Raw genomic sequence first — 12483 nt, 5'->3', positions numbered from 1 at the left:
GCCATTTTGTCCAGCAAATAGCAAAAATTACTGCTTCTTTAAGTCAATCTGATTTTTAGTCTTTATATTCCCACGGTTCTAAGACAATCGTTCCTAGAAAATTACTGATCATAAATGAATGGAAGAGAGGGAATAGAGTGAATAGAGTGGTAGTTCAAGAAAAGAAAAATAAAGGAATCAATAAAAATATCATTATTATCGAGAGTTAATTTAAATGTAACTGCATCATTAAAAGTCAACATATCAGAGACCTAGTCAATGGGAATCTAAGGGGTCCCTGATGTTCAGTGAAAAATTACTCAACAAATATGAAATAAAATATATGATATGGCATAGATTTTATAAATTAACATTTAATGCAGTTTTATTTTAGAAAAAGTGAAAATAAAAATGCCAGTTGAAAACCATGAGAGTGTTTTATTTTCAGGCAAAAATCCCAACTCTATCCCAAACAGAATGACTATCCAAATATTTATTAGGTTGATGCCAAAGTAATTGTGGTTTTTACCATTACTTTTAATAATCAGCAAGATAAATTTTCTTAAACACATTTAAATACAGACAGAACTTTTGAAAGGTCTGCTGTATGAGAATATTAAATGTCCTGAAAAGTGTAATAGCCATTTGCCAAAGGAAAATATATAGAAATGGAAAGAAACAGTATCAGTACTTTTGGCGGGCCACCATGTTTCCTGTACTATTTCAGGTATGCAGAACACAGAAGAAAGTGAATCTTGGTGTTACATGAAATGGATTCTTTCAAAATAAATAATTATTTACATTTTCCCCCTAATACTATGTCTATGAAATTATTGTGAAAAACATAGATTCCTCGACCAGGCAGCATTTTATATTTAACAAAACCAACATGAGTTAATACTGAACAATAGAGGGATGGTCATTAGGATGGTTTGCTTTGGCTCTACTCGGGTAAAAAAGAATTTTTGGCAAGTTGGAATTTGGGTTGTTTTTGGTTGTGTGTGTGGCATCCATTCTCTCATTTCTTCTTCCCAAGAAAACGCCAGTTGTGTTAATGTACTGGGTGATTTTCCACTCAGCTCAGGTTTCTTGTGAATCTGATCCCACCTGTGGTTGAAAAGTGACTGTGCTAAGATCCAGCATAGGAAGGATCACGTGATATAACGTCGTACGAGGGGGCGTGGCCATCACATACAGGGTCATTTTAGGAAAGATGCTCCTCACTCTTCTGAGAAGGGTTACAAAGATGTCTCTTTCTCTTTTCCCTTTGGACCATTTGTCCTGTGCACCTGTCGTAGAGCGACTGGTGCTGTGTCAAAACCAATCTGAGGAGGAAGCGGCAGACGCATGAGGGCAGAGCCACAGAGACTGCGCGAAAATGTAGCAGAGCCAGTAGATGAAGGCAGCCCTGAAGCCTGTCCCAGCCCTGAATTTCCCCCGTGTTTGGCAAGTAAATGCCCTTATTGTTGAAGCCAGTTTGAGCTGGGTTTTCAGTTACTTGCCACCTAAGCTGTCCAGAACAATATGATTAGAATTTTAATGCATTGTGAAGAAGAGCCAATAGAAGATAAATATGAATATGAGAGAGGAAGAAACTCATGTTCTCACTCTGTCATCTCAAGTATCTGGTGTAAAACGATAAGAGGTTATGTCAATTATCTGTTAATTACCTAGGAATTCTTTGTATCTACTAAGATAGAGATTTTTTATGACATTTTGAGATTTCAAGCCTGCATTTTACCACTTCTTATTTTTTTCTCCCTTTCAAGTTTCATCCTGGCATTTGTCTTTTGTAAACATAACCTTGGTGTATATTTAAAGTTATCAATTTGTATCATCTTGGAAGCCAGTGAAGATTGTTTCTGCCCACAGGAAGCAAATGATCTACTTATTGAGGGAAACAGAACATCTAACTTTTAAAAAGCAATAATAATCCACAAAGCATATTCTCATTGTCCATTGACTGATGCCGATGGCTGGCTGCTGAGGAATTCATGCAGGTGTTATCATAAGAAGGAGTTATTGCTTAAGGCTTGGGTAATTAGGAGAGGCCTTGGAGCATGGAGACTTGTTCTGGGCTTCAGAGATCACGTAGAATTCAAATCTATAAAAAAGAGCTGAGCTAAAGAGCTAGCAGTCAAGTTATCGGTATTTTTGGTACCACATTACTGGTGTTTTAAGTTTGGCAAAATGGTTGAAACCTAATTAAAGATATCTAAATAATCTAGACTTAAACTGTGAACAATAAAAATAGACCTGGGGCTAAACACCCTTAAATCACGAAATCGTAAGACAGCAGAGTTCACTTAGAAACCACTTCTTCCTGATCATGCTTCCTTGTAGTCATCATTTGAAGCTGTCTAGTGTCTCTTCTAGTTTCTTAAAGAACATGATTAAGAGTGCTTCTGTTTGGTCAGCGTGGTGGCTTATGCCTGGAATCCCAGCACTTTGGGAAGCTGAAGCGAGAGGACTGCTGAAGTCCAGAAGTTTGAGACCAGCCTGGGAAACCTGGCAAAAATCCACTTCTACAAAAAATAAAATAAAAAAATATTGGCCAGGCATCGAGGCACGTGCTTATAGTACCAGCTACTTGGGAGGCAGAGGTGGGAGGATCACTTAAGCCTAAGAATCGGAGGCTGCAGTGAGCTGTGATTGTGCCACTGCACTCCAGCCTGGGTGACAGAGCAAGACTCTGTCTCAAAAAAAAAAAAGAAAGAAAAAAGTGTGCTCTGCTTCATTGCTTAAGTAGTTAATTTCAAACCCTTTTCTAGTCAAATACAAAAAAAAAAAAACCCACCTCAGCATGTACAAATCTCCAAACAACCTTTATTTATATTTACTTTTAATAAGAGCTATAAAACTTGTCTCAACAAGCAGGAACCTAATTGCATCAATGCATTTGATCTGTTGAACATCCTGTTCATAATAAACCCTCACCTATACATACACATTGAAAATACAAATTAAGCATCCACATTAAGCAATGTGGCCTGTTTTCTAGATGTCATGGGTTTTGCTCTGGAAGTATCTGTATAACTTCAAGAAGGGGCCATGTGTTTTGTATAGTTCAATGCATAAACTTTTGTTTTAGTTGGCGAAGTCAGGTGCATGTGACCAAGTCCCTAAGGTAGGAAAATTGGGAAGAATTTTACTGTTTCAAAAGTCAACTGTTCATCTTATAAATTCTCTCAAAAGACTTGTGATTTTTTAATATAAGAAAGAGAAATGCCACTAAAGTTGTCCAAGAAGAAAGCTATATAATTGATTAACATGGTAGTGTGTTTCCCGGTCCTTGGATACATTTCTGGTCTGGGAGTGGGCTCACTTTTCATGACACCATTCGTATCCATAATGATATCAGTGAGTGAGAAAAGAGGATGTTCTCCTTTTAAGTGGATTGGAAGTGATGGTGGAATACATTGTAACTTTGAGCTAAAGTATGTATTTTTTTGTGAATCACTCTGTTGCAGAGTTACACACACGCACAAATAGAGAAGTAAAATCCCATACGCACTCTTGATCTTAACACACACACATACACACACACACACACACACACACAGCTTTGGAAATTGGAATTCATTTTTAGAGAAGCATTTTTTAAAGTGTGACCCTTGATAATTAAAAAGACATAAACTTCCTATGATAATGGCCTTAAATTCTGTTTCATGGTGTGACTTAAGATGCACACCCACCAAATACACACAAACTAAAATAAACATTTCACCAAGCAATGCTTACCTTTTTAATATTCAATGCACTCAGAGAATTATTTATTTTATGCCTTTCATTTAAAAATTAAAAAGGGAAGTTGCAACCCACAACGCTGATTTTACAATTCACCAAGGGGTCACATCAGTTGGAAAACACTGTCTTTAAGTACGTTATGTGATGTTTGGGAAGAATGGTAATATATGTAAACATGTCCAATATTGGTTTGTGAATATTTGAACTAGGATTCTCCTGAACCAGGGATTAGCAACAGAATAATTCTGAGACTCAGAATCCCAATTTTAATGCCTATCATGGTAGAATATTTTTTTTTTTTTTTTACTGCTAGTATTTTGCTCCCATGAGTAATACCAGTAAATTATTTTGCCTGAATTCTTTTAGATCTCTGGAATATCTTTTTGTTTTGTTTTGTTTTGTTTTGTTTTGTTTTTGAGATGGAGTCTTGCTCTGTCATCAGGCTGGAGTGCAGTGGTGCAATCTCGGCTCACTGCAACCTCCGCCTCCCGGGTTCAAGCGATTCCCCTGCCTCAGCCTCCCAAGTAGCTGGGATTACAGGCATGCACCACCACGCCCAGCTAATTTTTTTGTATTTTAGTAGAGACAGGGTTTCACCATGTTGGTCAGGATGGTCTCAATCTCCTGACCTCATGATCTGCCCACCTCAGCCTCCCAAAGTGCTGGGATTACAGGCGTGAGCCACCATGCCCAGCCTGGAATATCTTGAAGTATAACAAAACGTCATGTCCTGCCAAGTCACAGTGCTCTGTCATATTTCTAGAGCCAGCTTTATTTAAAAGCCACAGCTATCCATTTGCTCCTAGTGGCGTCTTAGACATAAGGAGGGTTCTGCAATGTGATGGGTACTTCAGCCATGGTTACTAGTGACAATGACAGAAACCCTCCAGGTAGCGTCCACGGACTAGATCCCAGGCCTGACTCTCTCCCGGGAGGAGTACAAGCCAAATGGAACCAACATCTGGATATGGTCCATGCCCTGCTGTGAATTCTGAGAAGCAACCTTCGTCTGTGACCTCTTGCATGTTTTCAGTGAGAATACCAGTGGATTAGGTAAAACCTCCCCTTGGTCAATTCAGTGACTGAAGCAGGTCATAATTTGTTGTTACTAACACATCTTTTCTCAGCAAGAGTATTTGATTTCATGGGTCTATTATATCTGTGGATGTATTTTAAACTTTAATCAAAGAGCCAGGTCAGGAGAGCTCTGCAACGTGAGAATCCATTAGTACCAGAAACCACACTTGTTTAATTTCTCAATTAAAAAAATTTCCATTCACAAACTGGAAATATGATGTATTTCACAAACACACCTAATTTAACTACTCATTAAATCCTAATATTAATCTTATTTTTTCTCCCAAAACAGTAAGAGATTTGTGCTGATCCATCTCTACTATCAACTTAATCTTTCATGACCAGGGGTTAGCAATGAACAAAGCTTAGTCATGGAATTTACAGCCATAGAAGGAAGGTAACATGACTGGTCAATATTGAGACTGAATGCAATGCCCTGCCTCATCAGCATGAAATTCTACTTACAGGGACTGTGAGAGAAAAAACACCATCTGGGTGGAATTACAACATGGCTGGCATGTATAACAACTATCTATGGTGGTCTATTTTGCCTCTTAAGGAGTTATCATTCTATGCCCTTCAGATACAAACTTGCTTCTTTGTCAGACTTAGAATTATAGCTGAATTGGAACTACGTTCTTTTACTTTCCAGGACATTTATGTCTCTACCTCCAGACCGAAGTCAGCTGTTTGGTAAGCAAACTTCCTCATGCAACGCAGTGAGTTCTCTCTCCATTTGGCATAAATGCTTGTAGGGCAGAGACACTTATTTTTCACAAAAGGACAAAGAGGCACTAGAAAATCTGATTTATAAATGCACTCCCAAACCAAGATCCCAGAAAGGTTTCGCTCCCACAGGCTGAACACTCCAATATTTCTCAGAAAAGGAGCTATTGTTAGCACAGTGCGATCTTCTTAAGCCTGCTGGATTCTAAAAAGAGCACAAAGAATATTCAGGGATTTCTAGACATCGCTGAAACACGTTCGAAATCCTCAAACAATTATTTTGAGAAGGAATGTTTGTTATTTCTGTAGGTCTTTATATCATCTTTAACAAAGGGATTTGGATTTCATAGATGCTAGTGTCTAAGTTGGAATAAGAAAAGAACAGATTTAGTGACTCCAGGGACCTCAATCTGCACCCATGGCAACTAAATTTCAGCAGGGTCTCACCACTTGAGTTTCAAGGACGCCTTTGCCAGCTGGGATTTAATTAATGAGAAATCAGCAGACAGGTGACAATCGTTCTATTCTTCCACCTTATCACTAGGGCTAGAATTCATGACAAAAGTTTTAATTAAACTTTAACTTTCTCTTGCTTAATTAACTTTAAGATGGAACACACATATACACACATATGTATTTGCATGAATAAATTTATTTGTTAAATTTTTTCAATTCCTTGGTTTACATCAGAGCATTTGATACGGAAATGGACAGTATTTAATCCAAATTAATCCAATGTGAATTTCACATTCTTTAGTTGTCTTTCTTTTTTTTTTTTTTTTGAGATGGAGTCTCGCTCTGTCACCCAGGCTGGAGTGCAGTGGCGCGGTCTAGGCTCACTGCAAGCTCTGCCTTCCAGGTTCATGCCATTATCCTGCCTCAGCCTCCTGAGCAGCTGGGACTACAGGCACCTGCCACCACGCCCGGCTAATTTTTTTGTATTTTTAGTAGAGACGGGGTTTCACCGTCTTAGCCAGGATGGTCTCGATCTCCTGACCTGTGATCCGCCTGCCTTGGCCTCCCCAAGTGCTGGGATTACAGGCTTGAGCCACCGCGCCCGGCCAGTTGTCTTTCTTAAATGTTAAAACACTTAAAAGAATGCCTGACCCATATCAGTGCACAATAAATGTTAGTTAACCACAACAATTTCACTTCTTTCATTTGCCTTCTCTGGTTCAGAATCTTTCTCTGATTTTTTTGCATTTTTCCCAAGAGCTATAACCAAATACCACACTAGCTATAAAAAATAGTAGGACTGATCCTTTCAGTGATAGAGAGTTAGTGGCATTGCTTTTCTTTTTTCTTTCTTTCTTTTTTTTTTTTTTTTTTGGAGATGGAGTCTCACTCTGTCGCCAGGCTGGAGTGCAGTGGCGCGATCTTGGCTCACTCCAACTTCTACCTCCCGGGTTCAAGCAATTCTCCTGCCTCAGCTTCCTGAGTAGCTGGGATTACAGGTGCGTGCCATCACGCTCGGCTAATTTTTGTATTTTCAGTAGAGACAAGATTTCACCATGTTGGCCAGGATGGTCTCAATCTCTTGACCTCATGATCCACCTGCCTTGGCCTCCCAAAGTGCTGAGATTACAGGCGTGAGCTGCCTCACCCAGCCTATGGCATTGCTTTTGATAGATCATTCTATACATTTGAATTGAGGGTAGGGGCCTATCTATTTGTTCCTCTTATTTCCCCAAGGTTCTTACCAAGGTGCCCTTTTCTCTTTACTAATTACCACTAGCCTCAATTTAGAACAGTCGGATTGATTCATTATAAAACGTTCTGAAAATGCTTAAAAGCAAAGAGAAAATGTGAAAATTACCTTAAATCATGTCATTTATTGATTAACGACCATGAACATTTTTACTAATTTGCTTCCAGTCTTTTTGTCTTTGTAGACATTACTTGCAATCTTTAAATAAAGCTGGGATCATATTATAAATGCATCCGAGTAGCCTTCTTTTCATGTATACATTTAAAATAGTATCTTATGCCATTAAATATTTTAAAAATATAATTTGCAGTGGTGTTTAACATCCCGTTCTGTGACTCTATACTATTCACCCTTCCTCCTTTATGAGACATTCAGATTGTATCAGTATTTTGCTATTCTAAATAAATAATAATATTGTTTGAACGTTGATGCTTAGTAAACACTGTTGGCTGATTTCTGTCACTCAGGTGCCATTTAATCCACAATTTTGATGGATAGCCCATAAAGCTGTAATTTACATCTCTAGGCCATTTAGTACCTCTCAGCTTGTTCCCCATGCTGTGGCCTATTTATTATAGATGGAGTAGAAGGTGATATGCCTTCTGTAATGAAGCCCATGCTCACAGAAGCTCTAAGTTGATTTTATATCCAGCCCAAATATCCCATAGCTCTAGAATCATGAGTATTCTTTAACAGTACAACAATATGTGACACATAGTAGACATTAAATAAGCATTTCTAGATGAATAATACAACTATCTAGTTGACATTTCACTGTGTTGTCTTGCAAGCATTTCAAACTCAACACATTCATACTGTGAACTCTTAATTCCTGCTACAAATCTCCCGTAAAGCAAAAATACTGTCTGGCTCTCTCCCTTCTCCCCATCTCAGTAAACTGAACAATTCATACTGGTTTGGCAAACTGGAAGGCTGAGTCATCTTTGACATTCTCATCTTGCTCACCAAACACAGCAAACCCTATTGCTTCCTTTACAGACTCTGCTTCCAATTTGCCCACATCTATTCATCTCCACAACCACCACCTGATCCAAGTCACCACCAGCTCATTGTCAGTCTTTTTCCCTGGACTCCCTTGTCCTGCCATTGACCTCCTTCAGAGAGAATTCTTTTTTTTCTGAGACAGAGTCTCACTCTGTCGCCCAGGATGGAGAGTAGTGGCACGATCTCGGCTGACTGCCAGTTCTGCCTCCCGGGTTCACGCCATTCTCCTGTCTCAGCCTCCTGAGCAGCTGGGACTACAGGTGCCCGTGACCACGCCTGGCTAATTTTTTGTATTTTCAGTAGAGACAGGGATTCACTGTGCTAGCCAGGATGGTCTCGATCTTCTGACCTCGTGATCCACCAGCCTCAGCCTCCCAAAGTGCTGGGATTACAGGCGTGAGCCACCGTGCCAGGACCCAGAGAGAATTCTTGAATATATACATGGGATCCTGCCCCTCCTCTCTTGAAAGCAACATAATGTGCACTTAGCACTTTTAAATTTTATTTTATTTAGAGACAAATAATTTTTGTGCATATTTTGGGGGTCCACATGGTATTTTGTTCCACGCATAGACTGTGCAATGATCCAGTCAGGGTATTAAGGTATCCATCACCTCAACTATTTATCATTTCTATGTGTTGGGAACATTTCAAGTCCTCTTTTTTTTTTTTTTAGCTATTTTGAAATATATAACACGTTGTTAATTATAGTTACCCTACTCTGCTATTGAACATTGGAACTTATTTCTTCTATTTCACTGTATGTTCATACCCATTAACCAGCCTCTGTTTATTCCCCGCACCCTACACAGCCAGCCTTCCCAGCCTCTGGTATCATTCTACACTCTGCCTCCATGAGAGCAATGTTTTAAGCTCCTACCTATGGGTGAGAACATGCAGTATTTCTCTTTCTGTGCATTTGGCCCTTCTAATAAAATACAAACCTGGCTGGGCACAGTGGCTCACGCCTGTAATCCCAGCACTTTGGGAGGCCAAGGCGGGTGGATCATGAGGTCAAGAGATCGAGACCATCCTGGCTAACACGGTGAAACCCCGTCTCTACTAAAAAAAGTAAAAATAAATTAGCCAGGCATGGTGGCGGCTCCTGTAGTCCCAGCTACTCAGGAGGCTGAGGCAGGAGAATGGCGTGAACCCGGGAGGCAGAGCTTGCAGTGAGCCGAGATTGTGCCACTGCACTCCAGCCTGGACAACAGAGCAAGACTTCGTCTCAAAATATATATCTATATCTATATACCCAGACTCTTTAGCATGGCTTATGAGGTGCTCCCTGGCTGTCCCCTGCCATTGGCCCTTTTTTTACATCCTGTGATTATGCCAGTATTTTCCATGCTCAGAGCATCCTCTAAGGCTGTCCTTTTTAGCTCTGTATCCCTGATGATCCCCGCTTTCCCTCAGCTGCTCTTCTGAAATGGAATCTTTCTTACACTCCAGGTTCAAGTGCCTGCCGCCTTCCATCAGCCTCCAGACACCATCTAGCAATGTATCCTTCCCCTTTCCTTCCTTGCACTTGCCACAATTTGCAAGTGCATTTCTTTACTGGCTTATTATTTGTCTCTTTCACTAGACTGAAAACTCCAAGAAGCAAAGACCGTCCTACCTGTTTAATTTTTTGTGTGTTTTACACACAGTGTCTAGGACAATGCTTCTTGGCATAAAAGAAACCTTGGAGAAATATTTATTGAAAGAGTCCTTAGATTCTATCACCCCAGGGTGGGTAGGGATGAATTTTTTAGAACAGCCTCCATTTCCACCTCCATCAGCTTGCAGACTTTTAAAGGATGGACCTCTTACCTAGACAACATGAGGCTCAATTTTAATATTTTTCAAAACTCCACAAGAGAATCCTATCCTTGAAAAAATCTTGATGGCTGCTTAATAAATTCAACAAATATTTCCTAAGGACTTACTTCAAGGAAGCCAGAGCCTAGGTAGGTGCTTTTCTCAGATACCATCCAGCTCTCAGTTAGAAATTAAGGTAACAGTTTCTATCGCCCATACTTCTCTGTCTAACACATGGTGATACCAGGCAGCAAAGGTGATGCTTTGGAAAACTGTGAAGGCATATGATTTAGCAGTGATGTGGCATTAGGTTGGTGCAAAACCAACCTAAACGGTTGTCTATTTTTGGTACATTCAAGATATTTAAATCACTAGTTTAATAATTTAAAAGCATAATGATTTTATTATATTAATACTTATTAAGAATAGCAACTCTAAAAGCAATACCACCGAAATCTCCAATTTTAGGTCTATGAGACTAGTAACAGGTTTCCACAAAATCAAGAAACTGTTTCACAATGTTGGTTTCTGTTCAGTCTTAAGCAGAGGGAGGTCAGAAGGATAATGAGAATTCTTTTACAACATGCATTAGAACTCAATTTTCAGGCTTGGCCCCCTTCAGAAGTTAAAGTTAAAATGATTTCCTTAAGCTTCTAAAATTTTTGAATTCAAACTCTATATAAAATGTCTAATCAATCTGAAATCCGGGTCTGTTTTTCGTCTAAGCTTATTTGACATAGCATCTCTCCGAGAGGCTGACAGCACTAATCAAATTCTTACATTCTCTGTAAGCAAACAGGGTGACTGTAACAAATTTTGGTGAATGAATGCATAATTGAATATTAAATATCTGGCTTTTAATGTCTGTGTCAATATTGTCTATGTTGTCTGTTATCCTGGTTTTTTTGCAGATTTTACTTGTTGCCGTCAAAGAATGCAGACTATTCCATCTTCATAATAACAAATCCTGATACAAGATTTAAAAGCAGAAAGCAGTGAAAGAAAGCTGTGAAAAGCAAGGAGGTGAGGCAGCTGATCTGTGTTAGATGAATGGTTAAGATTCAAGGGGCTGGAGAATTCATGCCCTGGACTGGCCATCTAATTAAAATGAGAAATGACAAAGGCAGAAGCTAAGCAGTTTGAGATACTAATAACCAGGCAAAAATGCAAAATAAGGACATTTAGTGTTCATTTCCATCCCTATGCTATCGAAACCAAATGGCAGGCAGGAAGTAATATCAACATGATGCAGGTAGCATCAAACGTGTTTTGCCCGCACATTGCATAAAGCAGATGGGAAGACCCGATTATCATCTCTGCTCAAGTACAGAGGTACTGAGAAATTCCCAACGGTGATATGACTTACCTAGAGATACCTACATTAAGGTTAAAGATAGGGAGGCTTGATGGTCAGCTGGTTCCATGGTCGTTTTAGAGGGGTCACCCTCCATTAGGCAGAGACTGGCAGGAAAAAATCCATCACTAGGGAGGCAGAACGAAGATAGGCAGTCTTTGTAGGGATGGTTATACTCAATGGAGGGAAATGGAACTGGTTTAAAATTATACTAACTCTTGGCAAGCAGGCCAGTTAGGAGGAGGTTAAACACAACACACAACTCGAAGCCCCAGGAGGAGACAGGCTGCTCTGTTGGGAAGGATCTGCCAAGCTCTCGACTTCAAAGAGAGCTCACCAGGGGGTGCGGAAGAAGAGAAGAATTTGGATGAATATGTGAAAATGTTTACATGAATCTAGGAGGAGAGATTGAACAAATTCACATGGACTAGAAAATTGCCTTGAAAACTATGAAAGGAGATACGAGTAATGAAAGGAAAATAATTTAGTAAGAAATCAAGGTGATGAAGCAGCAGCTGTGACCAATAAATGTTATTTTGCACGAGGTCTGACCCCAGTTCTGTAACTTTTCTGCTTGCTTGCCGAGTGATGATGGAAGAAACAGAAAATCACAAGTAGGCCATGTCCATGAAACAGGCCTCTTTTCAAATGTCTCTTCAGTTTTTATCATAGTTTTTTTTTTTTTTTTTGTATGTGGCATGGTTTTGACGGATTTGACGGCAGCCACGTTCTGCCTATCTTTCATGGAAGAAACGTTTCCGGCAGGAATAAACTCATATTCCTGCCTTCGAGTCAGGCTTTCTGAGCCTTAAAGCTCTGGTTATATGCTGGAAAGCCGGCTATGTGTGCTGTTTTGAGAACTCCATATACAAACCGCATCCAACAGGCAAGATTGGTAAAATGGAGAGTTGGGAATTAGCTTCCATTTTTGGTGTAGAGGGGATTTGGGTAGGAAAATCTCCCTCCTCCTCCTAGAGAGCCTCTGACTTGCAAATTTTGATCCTGTAGTCAGAGTCTGAGTGTAAAACAAAATTAATAACAATCGACCAATTAAATGTCACACTAGAAGGGGCTCATCTCATAGTAC

The 12483-nt window shown here is 39.7% G+C and overlaps 1 protein-coding gene and 1 pseudogene across 1 annotated transcript in view; one reads left to right on the top strand and one right to left on the bottom strand.

Annotated features, from left to right (window-relative positions):
- CELF2 (CUGBP Elav-like family member 2) overlaps positions 1–12483 on the bottom strand; it is an 868560-nt gene that overhangs the window by 584288 nt on the left and 271789 nt on the right. The gene's annotated exons all lie outside the window — the stretch shown is intronic.
- LOC129491875 (ORM1-like protein 1) overlaps positions 1–12483 on the top strand; it is a 35129-nt pseudogene that overhangs the window by 20924 nt on the left and 1722 nt on the right.

The sequence above is a fragment of the Symphalangus syndactylus genome, chromosome 10 (assembly GCF_028878055.3).
Source record: "Symphalangus syndactylus isolate Jambi chromosome 10, NHGRI_mSymSyn1-v2.1_pri, whole genome shotgun sequence".
Lineage (NCBI taxonomy): Eukaryota > Metazoa > Chordata > Mammalia > Primates > Hylobatidae > Symphalangus > Symphalangus syndactylus.
This window is presented reverse-complemented; position numbering and strand designations above follow the sequence as displayed.